Source organism: Quercus robur, chromosome 10 (assembly GCF_932294415.1).
Source record: "Quercus robur chromosome 10, dhQueRobu3.1, whole genome shotgun sequence".
Classification (NCBI taxonomy): Eukaryota; Viridiplantae; Streptophyta; class Magnoliopsida; order Fagales; family Fagaceae; genus Quercus; species Quercus robur.
The window spans coordinates 28,449,076-28,470,699 of record NC_065543.1 but is presented as its reverse complement, the minus strand read 5'-3'; positions in this window follow the sequence as shown (position 1 = coordinate 28,470,699).

Here is a 21,624-nt window from a genome sequence, read left to right as displayed (position 1 = left end):
TATCGTCTTTTTGGTTTAGACGATGTACATCCATTTAAGGAATCTTATCGTCTTTTTTATTTGAACGACTATTTTGGGCTTTTGAGGAAGAAATGATTAAAGCTCATGAATTGCTGAATAATACTTGTGAAATGTTGAATAACCACTTATGATATTCTGAATAATCACTTATTTGAATACATAACTTGTATTAAAAAGTACAAAATCAGATTATGTTAACTGCTTACAGTCAAGCTATGGTTCCTTTTCGTGATACCTCTTTAGATGATCGACATTCCACGAACGAGGCAGCTTATTTCCTTCTAAGTCTTCTAGGTGGTAACTTCCCTGACGTGAATAGTGGACGACTTTATAGGGTCTTTCCCAGGTTGGACCTAGTTTGCCTTGTGTTGGATCTTTTGTTGCAGGAGTCACTTTCCAGAGGACGAGATCCCCGATGCTGAATCTTTTCAGTTTCACTCTCTGATTGTAGTATTCGGCTATCTTCTGCTAGTACTTGGCCATTCTTTGGGAGGCTTGGTCTCTAACTTCGTCCAGACAATCCAAGTTCAGCTTCAATTGATTGTCATTGCTTTGTTCGTCAAAGAACTCCCTTCTAAGGCTAGTGAGCCCTACTTCGACTGGGATGACTGTTTCTGTGTCGTATGTTAGGTTGAATGTTGTTTCTCCTGTTGGTGTTCGTGCCGTCGTCCTGTAAGCCCACAAGACACTTGGTAATTCCTCGGGCCATGCTCCCTTTGCCCCCACTAACCGGGGCTTGATAATCTTAAGCAAGGTTCGGTTGGTTACTTCCGTCTGTCCGTTGGCCTGAGGATGTCCTGGTGATGAGTACTTGTTTTTGATACCTAGGCTCGAGCAAAATGACCTGAACCCATGACTGTTAAACTGACGACCATTGTCTGATATGATCGTCCTTGGTATCCCGAACCTGCAAACAATATTTTTCCATACAAAATTTTGTACCTTTGCCTCTGTGATCGTTGCAAGAGCTTCCGCTTCGACCCACTTCGTGAACTAGTTAATTGCGACGAGTAGGAACTTCATTTGTCTCTTTCCCTGTGGTAAGGGGCCCATAATGTCGATCCCCCACTGCGCAAATGGCCAGGGCGAGGAAATGGTCGTCATTTTTTCCCCCGGGACTTGTTGAACATTCCCATACCTTTGGCAACTATCACATCTCTTCACAAAATTGGTTGCATCTTGCTGCATCGTGGGCCAAAAGTAACCTACTCTCATGATCTTCCTGACAAGGGATTTTGACCCCATGTGATCTCTGCAAACTCCCCTGTGTACCTCCTCCAAGACATATCTAGCCTCTTCCTCTTCTATACATCTTAAGTAGGGCTGGGAGAAGCCTCTTTTGTATAGCTCGTCATTTAGTACTGCGAAGCGGGCAGCTCACTTTTGGATCTTCTTAACTTCTTTAGTGTTTGATGGTAATCGTCCATCTTTGAGGAATGAAAAAATTGGACTCATCCATCCCAAGCGGGTGTGCACAGGGAAAGTTTGAAGCTCTTTAATGCTAGGGGAGTTTTGTTCTTCCAACCTCCAATCATTTATCTTGTCCTAGTCATCTGCTGATGCACTACGTGCTACTTCGTTAGCTTTTGCATTCTGATCCTGTGGGATTTGAATAAACTCCTCACGATGAAAGTTACTTACCAGCTGATTCGTCAATTTGAGGTATTTCTACATTCTTGTTTCTTTTACTTCAAAATCTCCTCTGACTTGCCCTATGACGAGTTGTGAGTCGCTCTTAAGCACGAAATTTTCAACTCCAAGTGCCCGAGCCATTCTTAGCCCTGTCAACAAAGCCTCATGCTCCGCTTCGTTATTGGTTATAGGGAATTTGAGCTGGACCCCATACTTGAGAACGTCCTCTTCAGGGGAGGTGATAACAACACCCGTTTGCCTCCTTTCTGAGTGGACGATCCATCTGTATTGATCGTCCAAAGGTCTTCTTGGTCGCCGGCATTCTCGGGGATGGTGAATTTCTACTATGAAATCTGCCAATGCCTGAGCTTTTATGGCCGTCCGTGGGCAGTATTCTATATCAAACTGGCTGAGTTCGGTGACCCATTGTACCATTTGTCCTGCGGCCTCGGGTTTGTTCATTGCTTTCTTGATGGGCTGGTCCGTCATTACTGTAATAGGTTTAGCTTGGAAGTAGGGATGAAGTTTTCTTGAAGCTACTATTAGGGCGAAGGTGATCTTCTCTATGCGTGGATATCGAGCCTCAGTACCCTGGAAGGCCTGGCTGACATAGTACACAATGAGTTGTACCTTGTTTTCTTCTCTGATCAAAGTTGCATTGACTGCCGTGACGGATATCGCCAAGTATAAGAATAAGTCTTCGCCTTCCTCGGACGAACTCAAGAGTGGGGGTTGCTCAGGTAGCATTTCAATTCTTGAAATGTTGTCTCGCATTCCTCCGTCCAAACAAATGCTCTCTTCAAGGTCTTGAAGAAAGGAAGGCATTTGTCTGTTTCCTTGGAGACGAACCTGTTGAGGGCTGCCACTCTTTCTGTGAGTGATTGTACTTCTTTAATCGTCTTTGGTGAGGACATCTTGAGGATAGCCTTCACTTTCGAGATTTGCTTCAATTCCTCTTCGCGACACCATAAACCTAAGGAATTTCCCTGAGGAAACCCCAAAAGCACATTTGGACGGGTTTAGCTTCATGTTGTACTGTCTGAGTGTGTTGAATGTCTCCTTGAGGTCGTCCAGGTGATCCTCTTCCTCTTTACTCTTGACGAGCATATCATCAACGTATACCTCCACATTTCTTATAATCTGTTCTTTGAACATCTGGTTTACCAATCTTTGATATGTGGCCCCTGCATTCTTCAAACCAAAGGGCATGACCCTATAACAATAGAGTCCTTGGCTAGTGACGAAAGCAGTTTTTTTCTTGATCTTCCTCGGCCATCTGTATCTGGTTATATCCAGAAAATGCGTCCATAAAAGTGAGAAGTTTATGTCCTGCGGTAGAATCTACCAGCTGATCGATTCTGGGTAAGGGAAAACTGTCCTTCGGGCAGGCTTGGTTTAGATCTGTGAAGTCGACACACATTCTCCACTTCCTGTTTGCCTTTTTGACCATGACAATGTTGGCCAGCCACTCAGGATAGTAGACTTCTCAAATAAAATTTGTAGCAAGCAGCTTATTTACTTCGTCCATTACTGCTTTGTTTCGTTTAGGGACAAAGACTCTTCTTCTCTGCTGGATGGGCTTCTTTTTTGGGTCTACATTTAGGCAGTGCTGGATGATGTTTGCTGGGATCCCTGGCATATCCTCGTGCCTCCAAGCAAATATGTCGAGGTTATCTTTTAGGAAGTTGATAATTCCTTCCTTCGTCTTTGGACTTAGATTCATCCCTACTTGGGTTGTCTTTGCTGGACTTCCCTCAACCAACTCTATCGTTTCTAACTTCTTGATGATCTCTAGTGTTTTATCTTCGATTATCCACGTGTGGTTCTCTTTTGAGGCCAGGACGGCCTGGTAACATTCCCTTGCCAACACCTGGTCTCCTCTTATCTCTCCGACCCCCTGTTCTGTTGGAAACTTTACCTTCAAACAGTATGTGGAAGTAGCAGCTTTCTAGCGGTTGAGGGTAGGTCGTCCTATGATCACATTGTAGGACGAAGGTGAGTTTACCACCAGAAAATTGTATTTGTTGGTTACCTGGAAGGGGTATGAACCGGCCATGACTATTAATGTCACTATTCCACGAGGGTACACCTTGTCTCCACTGAAACTGTCGAGGGGTGACTCGAAAGGACGAAGCCTTTTAGGGTCTACTTTTAATTGCTGGAAGGCAGAAAGGTAGATAATGTCCGCCGAGTTCCATTGTCTACCTGAACCCTCTTTATATTGAACCCCTCGATCATGATCATAATGACCAGTGGGTCGTCATGAGGTTGCTTTACTCCTCTTGCATCTTCTTCTGAGAAGTACATGTCTTGATTTATCCGTCTTTGTTTCAGGGGAGGTAGGCTGTGAATACTATTTACCTGCCTTTGGTGCGACTTTCTGAGGGATCTGAACGATCCCCTGTGGTTGGTCCTCCTATGATAGTTTTTATCTCCCCTAGTGCACTCTGTGGACGAGATGGTGGGTGATCTTCATCTCTTTGGGAACCTTCGTGCTGATCCTTCTTACCATATTTGCTGGAATCTCCCTTTTTCACATACTGCTGTAGTTTCCCTTTTCGTATGAGTTCTTCTATCTGCTCCTTCAAATCTCGGCAATTCTCTGTGTAATGCCCGTGGTCTTTGTGAAAACAACAGTATTTCCTCTTGTTGCGCACATTAGGTGATGAGTGGAGTGGCCTGGGTCATTTAAGAGATGGTTTGCCTCTTATTTCCTTCAAAATCTGGTCAACAGGCATCACTAATGGCATGAACTTCATTGGCCGAGGGTTTTTTTCATCTCTTCGTCTATTTTCTTCGTCACTCTGTTGGTTAGGTCGATCTCTTTTTTGTCCTCTTCGATCGTCTTCTTTTTCCTTCTTCTTCTCCTTAGGTTTTTTTGCTCCATCTATGGCTGTTAAAGTGTCTTCAACATTCATATACTTCTGAGCTTTCAATAGTGCCTCTGCCATCGTCTTGGGGGGATTTTTTGCCAAGGAAACCACAAAATCTCTAGACTTTAATCCTACTTTAAAGGTCGTAAGTTGCACCTTATCGTCTGACTTGTCTACCTCTAGCATTTCTCGTGTGAAGCGCGTTACATAGGATCTCAAAGTTTCCTTTTCACCTTGTTTGATTGTGAGCAAATGATCAACTGTCCTTTTTGGACGTTGTCTGCCAACAAAATGACGAACAAATGAGCTATTTAGCTGTTCGAAGTTATCAATGGATGACGTTGGCAGTTTGGTGAACCATTCCCTGGCTGCCCCTTTGAGGGTAGTGGGAAAGGAGTGGCACAGAATTTCATCAGGAGGTTGCTGAAGACCTAGGGTCGTCTTGAATGTGTTTAGATGGTCCAATGAATCTTTTAATCCGTTAAAGAGCTCGAGTTGGGGTAGACAGAACTTGGAGGGTATCGGGCATTCCTGGACTGCTACGGTAAAGGGTGAATCCGTCTTTCTGATAATTCTGTCCAAACTTTGATTCGTCATTCCCTTGATAGCGTTTCTCAACTCATCCATCTCCTTCCTCATCTCCTTAAGGAAATCTGAATTTGCCTCTTCTGGAGTGCTAGTTCGTCTCCTGTGACGGTTTTTATCATCATCCCTGTTGATTTCCGTGTGGTTATCTTCTTGCTATAGCCGCTGCCTCATCTCCTGGTTTTGCTTGGTAAGTTCCTCCACAGTGGCTACTAGTGACTGGATTTGTAGGGCCAATGCCGCAGGATCTGGGTTAGTGCTGGACTCCATCTGAACTTATAATTTGGAATGGAACTGTGTTCTTGAACTGGGTGCTCAAGAGTTGTCCCCACAGACGGTGCCAAACTGATGATGCCCGGATTGTCAGTAGAGATGTTTGTCTAGACGAGAGTCATCCACATAGCTAATCTTAATCTTGAGACAAGTTGAAAAGAAAATATGGTTACCGATGTGGTGCCTGCCACAGAGCCTCCGATGCCAAAGTTAGAATAGCTAGAGTTTGAAGAAAGTAATATGGATATACTAGGAAATTTTTAGTGTATGTGTACCTTTTTCTTGGATCTTATGGGTTGGTATTTATACCAATGTTTTCCTCTTCCTTCTAGCCGTTGGGGCTGCCTTAATAGTGATTTTATTCTTGAATCAGCAACGTCTTCATAGAACATTGATGGTGGGTTATTTTCCTAACGGTATAGAAATTCATCATTGCTTTGTAATGCCTCATTGATGATTGAGGACCGACGAGTCTGTTCTGGCTTGATGATGTTCACTGGTTGGACGGTTTCCAGGATCTTCCTCATCATTGCTTCGTCCTGTAGACAAAGGTATAATCAGGATCGTCAAATAGATTCTTTTCTTTCTTTTTTCTCACCCCCCTTGCTTTTGGATCTTCCTCTTACTTTTATATCTAGCTACAACTTATCTAGATCTTACACTTGGAGGGCTGAGATTGCACTCCTAAAACTCTTGTCCCATCTAGAACATACTAGCAAGCTTTACCCTATGATCTTAGCTGTGTCACCACTATTCATGGTTATTTCCCCATTAATGTGGCCAAAGGAGTGATTGTCTTGTATTTAAAGCTTATATACCCTTCTTTCTTCATCATTCTTGTATTTTGTACTAAGTCTGCTTTCTTTCCTTTTTGATGTTTTAACTTTATGCGTCTTACATAACTAGTGCCCGTCCTCGAGGTCTGAGGTGGGTACTCGGAAATAACCTTAATTGCCCATTTAACTTTATGCGTCTCACATAATGAGTGGTTGTCTTGTTTTTGCAAAGACGAAGAAGAGCAAGTACAAATCTGGTGACCTTAGCATTTTTATGGTACAAAATCACCTCCCTCATTCCATACCCTATCCAATCTCGACAAGGTTGGATGATTAGGCTAGACTTTGTAAGTCAATCGTTTATTGTTTCTATTATAGTGAACCAAAAGTAGATGGACCAACCTAGTGAAGGTTAGACAAGCCTAAGGTCGAGAGTGCATTAATTATGTCTTTTTTATGAGGTGGGCATTACATTAGAAGAGAAATTCGTACGACGAGGAAATTGATTCCTTTCAGGTACCAATACAAGTTTATAATTAGATATACACCATAGATAGCGTTTTAAACCAGTTTTCTGATATTATTTATTAAAAAAAAAGAAAAAAAAAATTCTATATAGGAATTAATGTCCATAAAAGATAAGGGGAAGGCAAGCTTAAGGTGGACATGCATAAGCATAATTATTGAGTACTTTGAGTATTATAAATGCTTATTTTTTTCTCTCACATTATTATGAATTTTACTAATTAAATTTATAATAAAATTTATAATTTATGTGTGAAGAAGAAATATGTATTTAAGATACTCTTAAAATATTAAATAATTATTTACCAAAAAAAAATATATATATACAATAATTTTTCTGAATCGAATTACAGTCTGCCAATTAATTAAAAGGAAAATGCCAAAATGGTACGTTCCTAAAATTGGTTGTCAGTTTCGTCGACATTAATTTTTTTTTAAAGAATTTTCGTCGACATTAATTGATTGCGATGGAGATTGAAAAGAACATGTCGTCGACATTACGGTTTTTTGTTCTATCTATCAACTGTCAAGCGTTGCATTCATACATACATACTGGAAGCTGCAAAATGTGGTCCTGATTTTGAGAAAAATTACAAGCACCACAGTCCACAAATTTAACAGCTTGACCTTGAGTCAGTCAATTGCAGTTTGCATCAACGGACAAAAACGATCGATCGACCTTAAGCGCAACCCTTTTCTCACTGCATTCGATCACATATGGCAACATTTTCAAACACCCATCAGTGTGGTGTGGGACATAGACATTAGCTAGTTTGAAATATATATCATCTAGTTATTGCTATGTTGCAATTTTTGAATGATCGTAAAGATTGGAAATAGAAATAAATTATTGCAAAAGCTGTCGACATATATATATATAAAACGTAAACATTGGTTTAGGATGTCTTTGAGCCTCAACCAGCATTCCATGATCAAAGCAAATTAAGGTCATTTGATGACTATTTGAGTATCATAATAATGGAGACAAACTCATTGCTTTTGCTCGATCAGGTGGACTCACAGGAAGACAAGGTGGTAGGGTAGCAGTATCTTTAGGTAGGGTAGCAGTATCTTTAGGTATCTTTGAGCCTCAACCAGCATTCCATGATCAAAGCAAATAATTGTTTTTTTTTTTCAGAGAAATCAATTATTTTCATAAAGCTACTTTAAGCACATGATCGTGCTCTTTCAGTAAAGTAATTTGAAGTGCGACTTTGCAGCAGGTGGTGGGATCGGGCTATGGGTACAGGCCACACTTTATGTCGAGACTTCAAAAATATCAGCGGATGCTTTATTGCTCCGTAGACTTTAAATGAGTAAAGTTTATAAGGACGATATTATTGGTTTTCCTCTAATTGTACATAATTGCATGATGGTGTGTACAATACAATGTTATATACTGTTCGTGTAAATATGTACGAATGTTGTATATACTTATTTATATATAGGAGAAATTACACTTTACCACCCTAAATTATACATCATATTACACTTTGCACCCTAAACTATTCGAATGCACGTTTTGCACCCTAAACTATCACACTTATGACACTTTGCATCCTGACATTAATTTCACTGTTAAGTTAGACAGAAACTAATGGCACGTGACTTGCACATGATTTTTGCTTAAGTGAAACAAAATTAAAAGACAAAAACATCCCTCTTCATAATCAATTAAAACAAAAACTTTTCCTTATTTTTTCCAGGTCATTTTCGCTCGCGAATCATTGCTGGAAAGCAAAATATTTTTGAACATAATAAACTTTTCTTATAAAATGCTCACTACGCATAATCGTATACTAGAAATATCTTGGTGTGTCATAAATTCTGCAAGAATGAATCTGATTATCTTCCACCACAAAATGGTGATTACATCATATACAAAATGGTGGAGACTACATCATATACCAGGTGTAGACTCAAAATCAGTTTGATAAAATCATACAAATACTCGTACGCACCAGGGTAACAAAAAGACATTCTATAATTGCAGCTTTTTTCTGTTGTTCCTTTTAAAATGAAAAATCACATGCTAAATATACTATTACTATGGGTTATATATAGTATATTGTATATATTTTGTTTCGCGAAAATCATTAGATCTGTACCTGTAACTCTGTACGCATGCGAGAGAGAAGGAGCTGGAAAAAATAAAAATAAAAATGAAATAAGCTTTTGTTTTTAATTGTTTATGAAGAGGGTGTTTTTGTCTTTAAACAATGTGTCATTTAAGCAAAAATCATGTGCAAGTCATGTGTTATTAATTTCCGTCTAACGTAATAGTAAAACTAACATCGGGGTGCAAAGTGTAATTAGTGTGATAGTTTAGGGTGGAAAGTGTGCATTCAAGTAGTTTAGGGTGCAAAGTGTAATCTGGTGTATAGTTTAGAATGGTAAAGTGTAATTTCCCCTTTTATATATATATATATATATATTCTATAATGTAAGTCTTACATGTATAGTAGAGAGTAAACTAACAATTTTTCAATTTATAATTAACATGGATATTGATGAAGTGCAAATCGTCAGTCTTGCAAATTCATCCTGATGGAGCTAGGTCTTCGTCATTGTTTTCGCAAATATGGAACAATGGCTCCTTTAAGATGGTCACTGGTGTTGTGCCTGCCACCATACCTCCGATGCCAAAGTCAGTATATAGAAGTTTTTAGAAAATAATAAGAGAGGACTGAATATCAGAGTGCCTGTGAATACTTTTGGGTGAGTCTATGTACCTGGTTTGTCTTTGATCAATGTGTATATATACAGCTTCATGGTTCCTAGCCGTTGGGGGCCTTAATTGTGGTTTTAGTGCCCTTTTTGTAACACCTCAAGGCTCATGAATATGGGTTTTGATGAGGCTCCAACGGTCTGCCATCTGTTTGGTAATTGTTCAAGGCATTGAAGGCTCTTATTAATGGCTCTCCTGTGTTCGTCCATGTCGTGTCAAGGTGGACAAGTACATTTGATGGGATCGTCCAGGGGAGTTGAGTTTGTCAGTCCATCATTTGCCCTCGGGTTTTGTGGTCGTCATGATGTGTCATGACAAGCATCAGAAGATGAAAGGTTTTCTGGTCAAATATGGCTCTTGGGATTTCGCTCCACATTTAATGCATGGTGGTAGCGCCACACGCGTTGTGGCCACATGGTGTGTTTTGACCAATGGAGTTAATGCTCCAATTGTGTGACTCTTGGGTTTCCCGCTAAATTTTAGTTTTTGTGCCTTTGTTTTTAAACTTCTCTTCTTTTCCCTTTCCCCAACTTCCAATCATTGCGCTGAGCTTCTTCTTCTCGAACTTTTCTCTGCAATTCTTTCCAAGCTGATGCATTCTGTGGTTGAGCTCTCTACATTTCCTTTTGAGGTATGCCATTTTTTCTCCTCCCTTTTTTTTTTTGTATGGCATAGATATAGATTATGATAAGTTTCTGATTTTTTCTTTTTCTCTCTTTTTGTTTGTTTGTTTTTGGTTTTTGGGGTTTTTAGGATTCATCTCTAGTCCTCCATTTTTGGGTTTTCATGGTCAATAGCTCTGAGGTTAGGGTAGCTTGCCCCTTAGTTTCCTTCTTTTTTGTGCATTTGGGGGCTTCTTTAGGTGCTTCCCATGCCTTTCTCCCTTTGGTTGGGAATTTTGTTTTTGAGGGTAGTAGTTATGTGTTGTGTTGGGTGATTTGTTTCCTTTGCTTTGCCAATCAATTAATTGGTTTAAGGGTTTGGTGAGTGAGAGAGTGGCAATGTCTGAGGTTAGATCTAGTGAACTCAAGATTGGGTTGTCTTCTAGCGATGACCCAGTAGAGATGGGGGATGATACTGCTGTTTCTACTCCTAGGGAAGTTAGGGCTTTCTCTGTCCTTGGGCAGGAGTGTGGTCTAGATGCTGAGATCCTCTCTAGGTTTAGCCAACGGTTTCAATTCCCTGAGAGGGTTAGGGTTCGTCTTCCTCAACCAGAGGAATGAGCTTGTCATTTTTCGCCTGGGGAGGTATGCTTCTACAAGGCTGCCTTCCTGAGTGGGCTCCGCTTCCCCATCCACCCTTTTATCTTGGAGCTTCTAAACCATTTCAGGATTGCCCCGAGGCAACTTATGCTGAACTCCTGGAGGATAGTGGTCAATTGTATGGAAATATGGCTAGTTGCTACTGACAGGGATATGATAAAGGTGGACGAGCTCGTTCATTTGTACCGTCTAAAAGAATCTAAATAGTATGGGTACTATGAGCTAGTGCCCTGGGTTCGGGAAGCTAGGATCATCAGAGACTTGCCCTTGTCATTCCGATACTGGAAATCTCGGTTCTTTTTTGTCTCTGGGGATGATTTTGAGACCCTTTCTGGCAAAGTTTGGGGAGACGTCCCTAGGTTGCTTCGTCGGTGGAGAACCCCGAACTTAGGTGCGTCGTTATTTCTTCTAGTCCTTTAACCTTCATTCTTTTGGTGTTCATTTTATAGTCACTAACTCTTCTGTCCATTGTCTTGTGCAATTAAGAGACGGCCTAAGCTTAAGAGCAGGTATAATGAACACGTTGAGAAGGCCATCGAGTACGCGAGGATGATCGAAGATTTCAACGATCTGGTTGACTCGCGAACTCTAGCCTTCCACTACTTGGGTCCAAAGCCCTTTGCTTTTGTCCTACGGAACATTGAGATTGAGGAAAAAAAAGAGTAAGTGTTAAGTTCGTCCATGCTGCTCCTTTCCTCTTCCTTTCTTTTCTCCCATTTTTTTAACAAGTATTTTCCCTTTGCAGGGATGAAGACAAAATTTAATCAAAGTATGTATGCCTGAATAAGGGCCAAGAAGAACGAGCCCCTTTCCAACCTTGGGGCCGTAAATGTGCGGGTGATGGATAAGGGGGCCTTTGTCACCCCAGCTACCCTGGCTACTCCAGGCACTAAGACGATGAGGACAGCCTCCCTGGCTACCTTAGTTGAAGAAATTATTCCTCTCTAGAATAAGAGGTAGCGTATCGGGGATAAGTTGAAGGATAAAGCTGATTTTGGATTGTCTAATGTCTGGGACGATGCTGGGGTCGCGCTGGCACGGGTGCAAGAGACCTTTACTGCCAAGGAGATGAAGGTATTTTCAGGCACGTCTCCCAATGAGGTTGTGGTTCATCATCTCCACAAGCTTGTCCAAGTAGTGTACTTGTCCAAATTCTTCTTCTTTTTTTATTTTTTTTTATTTTTTTTATTTTTAGCATTGTTCTAAGGTTTGGTTCTTTCTTTCAGGTGCTGGGGGAGAGCCTTCACATTACCTCGGAGTATCTTACTCAAGAGGCCAAGGTCATGTCTGTGGTGTACAAGGTGGAGGCCTTGAAGGCGGAGAACTCAAAGTTGAAGAAAGACTTGATTGCCGCCATGGATGAGGCTAACATTTTGAAGGAGAAGATCAAGGGCATGGGGGACGACCTCAGGGCTGAACAACTGTTGACGATGGAGAAAGACGAACAGCTCCAGGCGTCGAGGGAGAAACTCAAGACCATTGCTGCTAAGGCCGTTGAGGCTTTTCAGCAGACTGAAGAGTACAATACTGTGCTCTTCTGTTGGTACTTCAAAGGATTTGAACTCTTAAGGCGATACTTCGTCAAGCACCCAACTGGAGTGGATCTGGAGAACCTCGATCTTGAAGAAGTAAACAAAGAAATGGTTGCTGACGACGCCTCCCAGTCCACCGCCCCTGTAGGTGATGCCCCCGAGAGTGCTCCTTTGCCTCCACCTGATGACAACCCAGCTATAGATGCTTGAACCTGTTACTTGTTTTTTTTTTTTTTTTTGGGTGCCCAGTGTATTTTGGGCCTTTTTAATTCTAATTCTAGAACAATATTTTTATTCTAATTTAAGAACAATGTTTTTGGCCCAGTGTTTATGGGCTTTTAATTATATTCATGATTACATACTTAGTTTTTTGAATTCTTGTCTTTGCATGGCTCACTTGGTTGCTTCATCTGCGTTGGTACTTTGTACTTAGTTAAATTTTTTGTTGTGACTTGCACCTTTGAAGAGGCATTGACTGGTCAGTAACTTACCCCCATCTAGGTGGAGTCTTATTAGCGCCTTTTTTTTTTTTTTTTTTTTTTTTTTTGCGACTTACACCCGTTTAAGGGATTTCATCATTTTTTGGTTTCATCAGTAACTTACATCCATCTAGGTGGAATCTTGTTACTTAGCCAATTTTTGTGACTTACACCCATTTAAGAGATTTTGTCATTCTTTAGTTTCGTCAGTAACTTACATGCCTCTGTGCGAAATCTTCTTACTTAGCCAATTTTTGTGACTTAGACCCATTTAAGGGATTTTGTCATTCTTTGGCTTCGTCAGTAACTTACATCCTTCTAGGCCGAATCTTATCACTTAACCAATTTTTGGTTTTTAAGCTGTTGGGTTTATGCATTAAGTCATTGGTTGAATAGTTCTTTTATTGTTTTAAAAAATGAATACAATTGTCTATTACATCTATTGGTGGTACTTCTTCAAGTGCTCGATGTTCCATGGTCGCGGTAGTCTTTGCTTGTCCATGGTCTCCAGGTGATAATTGCCTTGTTTGAAGTAATGGACGACCCAGTAGGGTCCTTCCTAGGTTCGGCCGAGCTTCCCTTGGGTAGGATCTTTGGTTGCCAGGGTGACTTTGCGTAGGACGAGGTCCTCTATGTCAAGTCGTCTGAGCTTTACCCTCTTGTTGTAGTACTCAGCCATCTTCTGCTGGTCCTTTATCATTTTGCTAGAAGCTCCATCTCTGACCTCGTCCAAGCAGTCCAGGTTGACTTTTAGTTAATCGTCGTTGCTTTCTTTGTGGAACATTCCTTGTTTGATGCTGGTTACTCCCACCTCGACTGGGATCACTACTTCATTGCCAGTGAGCCTGAAGGGGGTTTCTCCTATTAAGGTTCTTGCTGTGGTCCTGTAAGCCCATAAGATATTGGGAAATTCCTCGGGCCAGGCTCCCTTAGCGTTGTCCAACCTGGCTTTGATAATCTTGAGTAGTGTTTGATTAGTCACCTCTGTTTTTCCGTTTTCTTGGGGATGTCCTGGGGATGAGAATTGGTTCTTGATCCCTAAACTTGAACAAAAATCCTTGAAGCCTTGACTGTAGAACTGTTGTCCATTATCTGATACAATCGTTCGTGGAATCCCGAATCTGCAAATTATGTTCTTCCATATGAAGCTTTGGATTTTTGCTTCGGTGATGATTGATAATGCCTCCACTTCAACCCATTTTGTAAAGTAATTGATAGCGGCTAGTAGAAACTTTACCTGTCCCTTACCCCAGGGTAGTGGGCCGATGATGTCAATTCCCCATTGTGCAAATGGCCAAGGGGAGGCTATCGTTGTCAGTCTCTCAATTGGAAGGCGTTGGACATTCCTAAACCTCTAGCACTTGTCGCACTTCCTGACGAGCTCCGTCACGTCTACCTGCATAGTCATCCAACCTGGCTTTGATGATCTTGAGTAGTGTTCGATTAGTCACCACCGTCTATCCGTTTTCTTAGGGATGTCCTGGGGATGAGAACTGGTTCTTGATCTCTAAACTTGAACAAAAATCCTTGAAGCCTTGACTGTTGAACAGTTGTCCATTATCTGATACAATCGTTTGTGGAATCCCGAATTTGCAAATTATGTTCTTCCATACGAAGTTTTGGATTTTTGTTTCAGTGATGGTTGATAATGCCTCCGTTTCAACCCATTTTGTAAAGTAATCGATAGTGACTAGTAGAAACTTTACCTGTCCCTTACCCTGGGGCAGTGGGCTGATGATGTCAATTCCCCATTGTGCGAATGGCTAAGGGGAGGCTATTGTTGTCAATCTCTCGGCTGGAAGGCGTTGGACATTCCTAAACCTCTGGCACTTGTCGCACTTCCTAACGAGCTCCCTCGCGTCTACCTGCATAGTAAGCCAGAAATAACCTGTTTTGAAAACATTGCTTACCAGGGATCTAGGGCCTGCATGGTCTCCGCAAACACTTTCATAGATCTCTTCTAGAATATACTTGGTTTCCTCTTCGTCGACACGCTTCAAGTAGGGCATGGAAAAGCCTCTCTTGTACAGGGTGTCATCCAGGATTATGAATCTGGCTGCTCTCTTTCTAAACTTCTTGGCCTCTTTGACGTCCTATAGAAGGTGTCAATCATGGAGGAAGGATATGATCAGGGTCATCCAGCTACTTGTACTCTGTATTGCAAATGTAGAGACTTCTTCAATGTTGGGGTATTTCTGGACTTCCATCTCTAAGTCCATGTTCGTTGGTCCTTCTTCTGACGAGGCTTGCTTTGTAATCTCGTCTGCTATCATGTTCTGGCTTCTGGGGATCTGCGCGAATTCCACCCTATCAAACTCCTGTGTTTAGTGCTTCGTTAGCCTGAGGTATTTCTACATTCTCTTATCCTTTGCTTCATATTCCCCGTTTATTTGCCCTATCACCAGCTTAAAATCACTCTGAAGGAACAAGTTTTTAGCTCCTAGTGCTTTTCTGAACCTTAGCCCCGTCAGTATTCTTTCATACTCAGCTTCATTATTGGTGGCTGGGAATTTTCGCTGAACTCCGTATTTAAGCATTTCTCTATCTGGGGTGATGATGACGACCCCTACTCCCCCCCTCTTTTGGGCTGACGAACCATCAGTTTGTATCATCCATCATTCTGTTTCGTCAAGGAGGTTGTCCTCGTCTGGGATGGTGAAGTTGGCGATGAAGTTCGCCAAAACCAATGTTTTAATAGCTGTCCTGGGGTGGTACTCAATGTTGAACTGGCTAAGCTCGATCGCCCATCGGACCATTCTCCCTGCTACCTCGGATGGGTTAGTCCATCATAACCAAGATGGGGTTCGCCTGAAAATACGGTCGCAGCTTGCGTGAAGCTACTATTAATGCGAATGCAATTTTCTCAATCCTTGGGTACTTAGCTTTTACCCCTTGGAAAGCTTGGCCGTCGTAGTAAATTGGGAGCTATTTCCTGTCCTCTTCTTGAATCAAGGTTGCACTCACAGCTGTGGCGGATATTGCCAAATACAAGTATAGGTTTTCCCCTTCTTTGGACGGGCTTTGGAGGGGTGGATTGCTTAGGTAGCGCTTGAGTTTTTGAAAAGCTGCCTTACATTTGTCAGTCCAGGCGAAGGCTTGCTTCAATGTCTTGAAGAAAGGTAAGCATTTGTTTGTTGGTTTAGAGACGAACCTATTGAGTGCCCCTATCCTTCCTATGAGCTTCTGGACTTCCTTGACGATCTTTGGCGACGTCATGTCAAGTGTGGCTCGCACCTTCTTTGAGTTTGCTTCTATCCTCCTTTGGGACACCATGAACCCCAAGAACTTACTTGAGGCGACTCTAAAGGCGCACTTACTAGGGTTCAACTTCATCTGGTACTGTTTAACTGTGGTGAACCTTTCTCCAAGGTCGTCCAAATGAGCAAGCTCTTCTTTACTCTTGACGAGCACATCATCCATATATACTTCCATGTTTCTCCCAATTTGCTTGCTGAACATTTTATTCACTAATCTCTGGTAGGTTGCTCCTGCATTTTTCAGCCCAAAATGCATTACCTTATAGCAATAAAGCCCTTGGATCGTGATGAAAGTAGTTTTCTCCTGATCTTCGTCAGCCATCTTGATGTGATTATACCCCGAAAACTCATCCATAAACATTAGTAGTTTATGCCCTGCTGTGGAATCCACTAACTGATCTATCCTTGGTAAGGGAAAACTTTCCTTTGGATAAGCTTTGTTTAGGTCTATGAAGTTTACGCACATTCTCCACTTTCCATTCACTTTCTTCACTAGGACGACATTGGTGAGCTAGTCTGGGTAGTAGACTTCTCGAATAAATCTTGCTGACAGTAGCTTTTTGACCTCGTTTGTAATTGCTTGGTTCCATTCTGGCGCAAAGACTCATCGCCTCTACTGGATGGGCTTTTTCTCGGGGTTTACATTTAGCCTATGTTGAATGGCTTTTGAGGATATGCCTAGCATGTCCTCGTGACTCCATGCGAAGACGTCCAGGTTTTCTTTAAGGAACTGGACGAGTCTTGCTCTTATCTCGGGACTCAAAGCCGTCCCTATTCTGGTCGTCTTTGCAGTTTCTCCTTCAACCAACTCTACTGTCTCCAGGGCTTCCACTTTGTCTTCTTCTTTCTTCTCAATCATCCATGTATGGTTTTCTTTTGCAGCTAACACGGCCTGGTAGCATTCCCTGGCCAGTACTTGATCTCTTTTTACCTTGCCTACACCATTTTCAGTTGGGAACTTTACCTTCAGACAATAGGTGGACGTGGCTGCTTTTCAATGGTTGAGTGTGAGCCTCCTGATGATCACATTATAAGATGAGGGACAGTCCACTACCAAGAAGTCCAATTGACGAGTCAATTGCCTCGGGTGAGTTCCCACTATAACCGTCAGTGTCACTATGCCTTTAGGATACACTCTGTCTCCACTGAAGCTGACGAGGGGAGAGTTAAATGGGCGCAACCTTCCTGGATCTAGCTTCAAAGGATACACTCTGTCTCCACTGAAGTTAATGAGGGGAGAGTCAAATGGGCGCAGCCTTCCTAGATTTAGCTTTAACTGCTGAAAAGCAGAGAGGTAGATGATGTCTGCGGAGCTGTCATTATCCATGAGGATTCTCCAGGTGTTGAACCCTTCTATTGTTAACATTATGATCAAGGGGTCATCGTGAGGCTGCTTCACCCCTTTGGCATCTTCCTTAGAGAAAAACATGTCCCTATCCGTTCGTCTCTGTTTTATCAAGGGCATCCTATGGACACTGTTCACCTGCCTCTGATATGACTTCTTGAGGGACTTGAATGACCCTCCTATGGATGGCTCGCTTGTGATCGTCTTTATCTCCCCGATCACGCTTGGCGGACGTTGGGGCGTACGGTTCTCGTCCCTTGGTGAGGCTTCATGCTTGTCCTTGTCATCGTCCCTACACCTACTGTGCTCCCCCCTTCTTCACAAATCTCTGCAATTTCCCTTTTCATATGAGCTCCTCTATTTGCTCCTTCAGGTCTCTAGAATCCTCTGTATAATGGCCATGATCCTTGTGGAAACGGCAATACTTCTTCTTATCACGCATGTTGGGTGACGAATGTAATGGCCTAGGCCATTTGAGATAGTGCTCATCTTTAATCTGCGCCAAAATTTTATCAACAAGCATAACTAAAGGAGTGAATTTTACCGTTCGAGGAGCTTTTTCATCTTTCCTTTTACCCCCGTCACTAGTCTGGCGATCTTGACGTTCCCTTTTTCGTCCTCTACAGTCATCTTCCTTCCTTCCTTTTTCACTGGTTTTTTCCTCATCCTTTATCACGGCTAAAGCGTCTTTTGCATTCATGTACTTCTGTGCCTTTAGGAGCATTTCTACCATCGTCTTAGGAGAATTCTTCATGAGTAAGACCACGAACTCTCTAGACTTCAATCCAGCTTTAAAGGTAGTTAATTGTACCTTGTCATCAACTTCGTCTACCTCTAAGGTTTCTCAAGTGAAGCGTTTCACATACGACCTCAGGGTCTCTTTCTCTTATTGTCTGATGGTGAGTAAGTGGTCTGCTGGTCTATTCGGGCGTTGCCCTCCAACAAAGTGTTGCAAAAAGGCATTGCCCAACTGCTCAAAACTGTCGATGAACGATGTTGGTAACTTCGTGAACCACTCCCTTGTAGCTCTTTTGAGAGTGGTGGGGAAAGAGTGACAAAGTATTTCATCAGGAGGTTGTTGAAGGCCTAGTATCGTCTTGAAGGTGTTGAGGTGGTCTAGGGGGTCCTTGAGGCCATCAAATTGTTCAAGTTGAGGCAGGCGAAATTTCGACGGCACTAGGCATTCTAGGACTGCCGCTGTAAAAGGCGAATCTGTTGTCCTGACCATCCTATCTAGGCTTCGATCTGTCTTCCCTTTAATGGCATTCCCCAGCTTGTCCATTTCATTTCTCATCTCCCAAAGAAGATCTGAGTTTGTTTCATCCGAAGTGGCTGGGCTTTGACTGTCACTCCTTCTTTGACTATCCTCGTCATTTTCTTGAATGATCCTAGACCGGTTCTCCTCTTGTTGAAGCCGTAGCCTCATCTCTTGATTCTGTCTAGTGAGCTCTCGACGCTAGCTGCAAGTGTCTGGACTTACAGGGCTAATGCTGTAAGATCCTGGTTGGACTCCATCTAAATTTAGGAATTGATTGGAAACTACGCTTTTGAACCTAAGTGTGAAAATGTCGTTCCCACAGACGGCGCCAAACTGATGAAGTGCAAATTTTCAGTCTTGCAAATTCATCCAGATGGAGCTAGGTCCTCGTCACTGTCTCCGCAAACATAGAACAATGTCTCCCTTAAGATGGTCACCGTTGTGGTGCCTACCACCATGCCTCTGATGCCAAAGTCAGTATATAGAAGTTTTTAGAGAATAATAAGAGAAGACTGAATATCAGAGTGTCTATGAATACTTTTGGGTGAGTCTATGTACTTGGTTTGTCTCTGATTAGTGTGTATATATACAGCTTTATGGTTCCTAGCCGTTGGGGGCCTTAATTGTGGCTTTAGTGCCCTTTTTGTAAAGCCTTAAGGCTCATGAATATGGGTTTTAATGAGGCTCTAACGGTCTGCCAATTGTTTGGTAATTGTCCAAAGCATTGAAGGCTCTTATTAATGGCTCTCCTGTGTTCATTCGTGTCATGTCAAGGTGGATGAGTACATTTGACGGGATCGTCCAGGGGAGTTGAGTTCGTCAGTCCCATCAGATATGATTTTATAAACCTCAAATATAGCTTCTATTGTTTTTGTCAAACTCATAAGATGATTAAATTGTAACAATTTTAAGTCATATAGTTGTGCATATTAAACTTTAGACTTTTATTTTATAAAATATTGAATTATGACATTTATTTTATAATTATTTCCAAATGTGATTATTTATATACTTATTTTTATGACAAAATAATAAATTATTATAAAAAGAGTTCACTAGATGAATTTAAGTGTCTATTTAGGAACAACTTATTTAAATTTTTGTTGAAAATATTGTAGATAAAAGTTAAAAGGTAGATAAAATAAGTAAAAGATACACGTGGGATTTACAGAAAGTAGGAAAAGAAAAAGAAGAAATAAGCTGGTTTATAATCAAGTCCCAAACGCCTACTAAGTCATATAATTGCCCATATTTATTTTCTCTTCCATTAAAACATTTTCTTCTTTATTTTCCTTTCTTTTATATAACTTTTGAACATTAAAAAATATTAAAAAAATTATTTTTATATTTTTCAGTGAAGTTTGACATATAAAAGATCCAACGCAACAAGTGATCTAGTGGCCAGATCTTGGTCTTGGGTTTGAGTTCTCTTGATCTCGTGTTGGCATTCATCTCCCTTTAGGGGTTGCCACTCTTCCCGCCAACATTTTTTTTCTTAAAAAAAAAAAAAAGTTCAATATATATATATATATATAACTTTAAAAAGTAGTGAAAAGAAACTATGAATTAGAAAGGATAATATTTTATACAAAATATGAGTTTATGAATCAAATAGTAAACATCTAATTAACACCAAATTTAGTGTGTATGTTAAAAGCAAAGGAAGCATGTAAAACGAATATTTTTTTAAATATCAATCCAATAAAAAATTATTATATAGGGAAACATTAACAAATGGTTACACCATGAGTAACTTAATTCTAATTCATTTTTAATTTGGATATTGTTTTATGTCTGTTAAAGTTAATTAAAACTCACCGTTATATTAAAATTAAACAGCGAAACATTAAAAAATTTCTAGTAAAATTAAATTTGGTCTTTTGTAAAAAGATTTTTTATTTAGTATGATTAATTTGTATATATCTAAAAGTGTATCATTTATAAATTTTTTGACATGTCTCTCTCAAATCTGTAGTACATTGAAATTGTTTCATGTACTCATTCCATGGAGAGGGCCTCTCACAAATGTGTGGGTCTTGCATTTGTGGGACCCACATCCTTACGAGAGACATGCTCCATGAATTGAGTACGTTAGAGACTTTCTTTTACCGCTATAGCAGTTTCTTAAACAACCACAATAGATTGATTAGGACAAAATGAGTTTCTGCCCTTTTCAGGCAAATTAATTAGCTTTTTGCCCTTCTTTCCAAACTAAATAGGGAAATGCCCCTCTTTTGAAACTCGACATTTTCAAAATCGAGTTAAGCCCTATAGTGACGTTTTCAAAATCGAGTTAAGCCCAAAATCGAGTTAATCGAGTTATAGGCAATTTTATTGTCTATAACTCGATTTCATGGATATCAAGTTACAAAACGTCACTATAGGTTCTTAAAACGTCACTATAGGTCCTTAAAAACGTCACTATAAGGTCCAGAAATTTTTTTTTTTTTTTAACTCGATTTTGAGAAAGTCGAGTTTCAAAAGAGGGGTATTTCCCTATTTAGTTTGGGAAGAAGGGCAAAAGACTAATTAATTTGGCTAAAAAGGGCAGAAGCCCATTTTGTCCAGATTGATTATAAGTGGCAGTTTTAGTAACTACCACTAAATAACCCATGCTTAAACCCTATTTTTTAGGAGTGAGTGCACAATACGATTCACAAAGTTTGACATGAATAAAGGTTCCTGAAGAGTGATTGGATGTTCAAAATTTTGATGAAATACAACATACAAATATAAAAATTACAACAATGGTGGTGTGAGTGCATTGTTTTGTTGTAGGACACACACATATGGTTTTGCCCCAGATTAATACAAAAACAAAAGAAAGATCAAGAAGAACCCTAAAAGTGATATATAATCAACTTAACATTAGATTAACACAACATGAAAAGAAACATAAAAATAAAACAAATTAAACATAATACAAAAATAAACTAAATCAAGAAAACATATAGATATAACACGAGTGATTTAGAACACTTTTGAGTTGTGATTACCTTCAAACTATTGAGACTTTCGCTCCATTTGTTTTGAAGTAAAATATTTTCAAATGTAAAATATTTTCAGGTGTTTGCTATG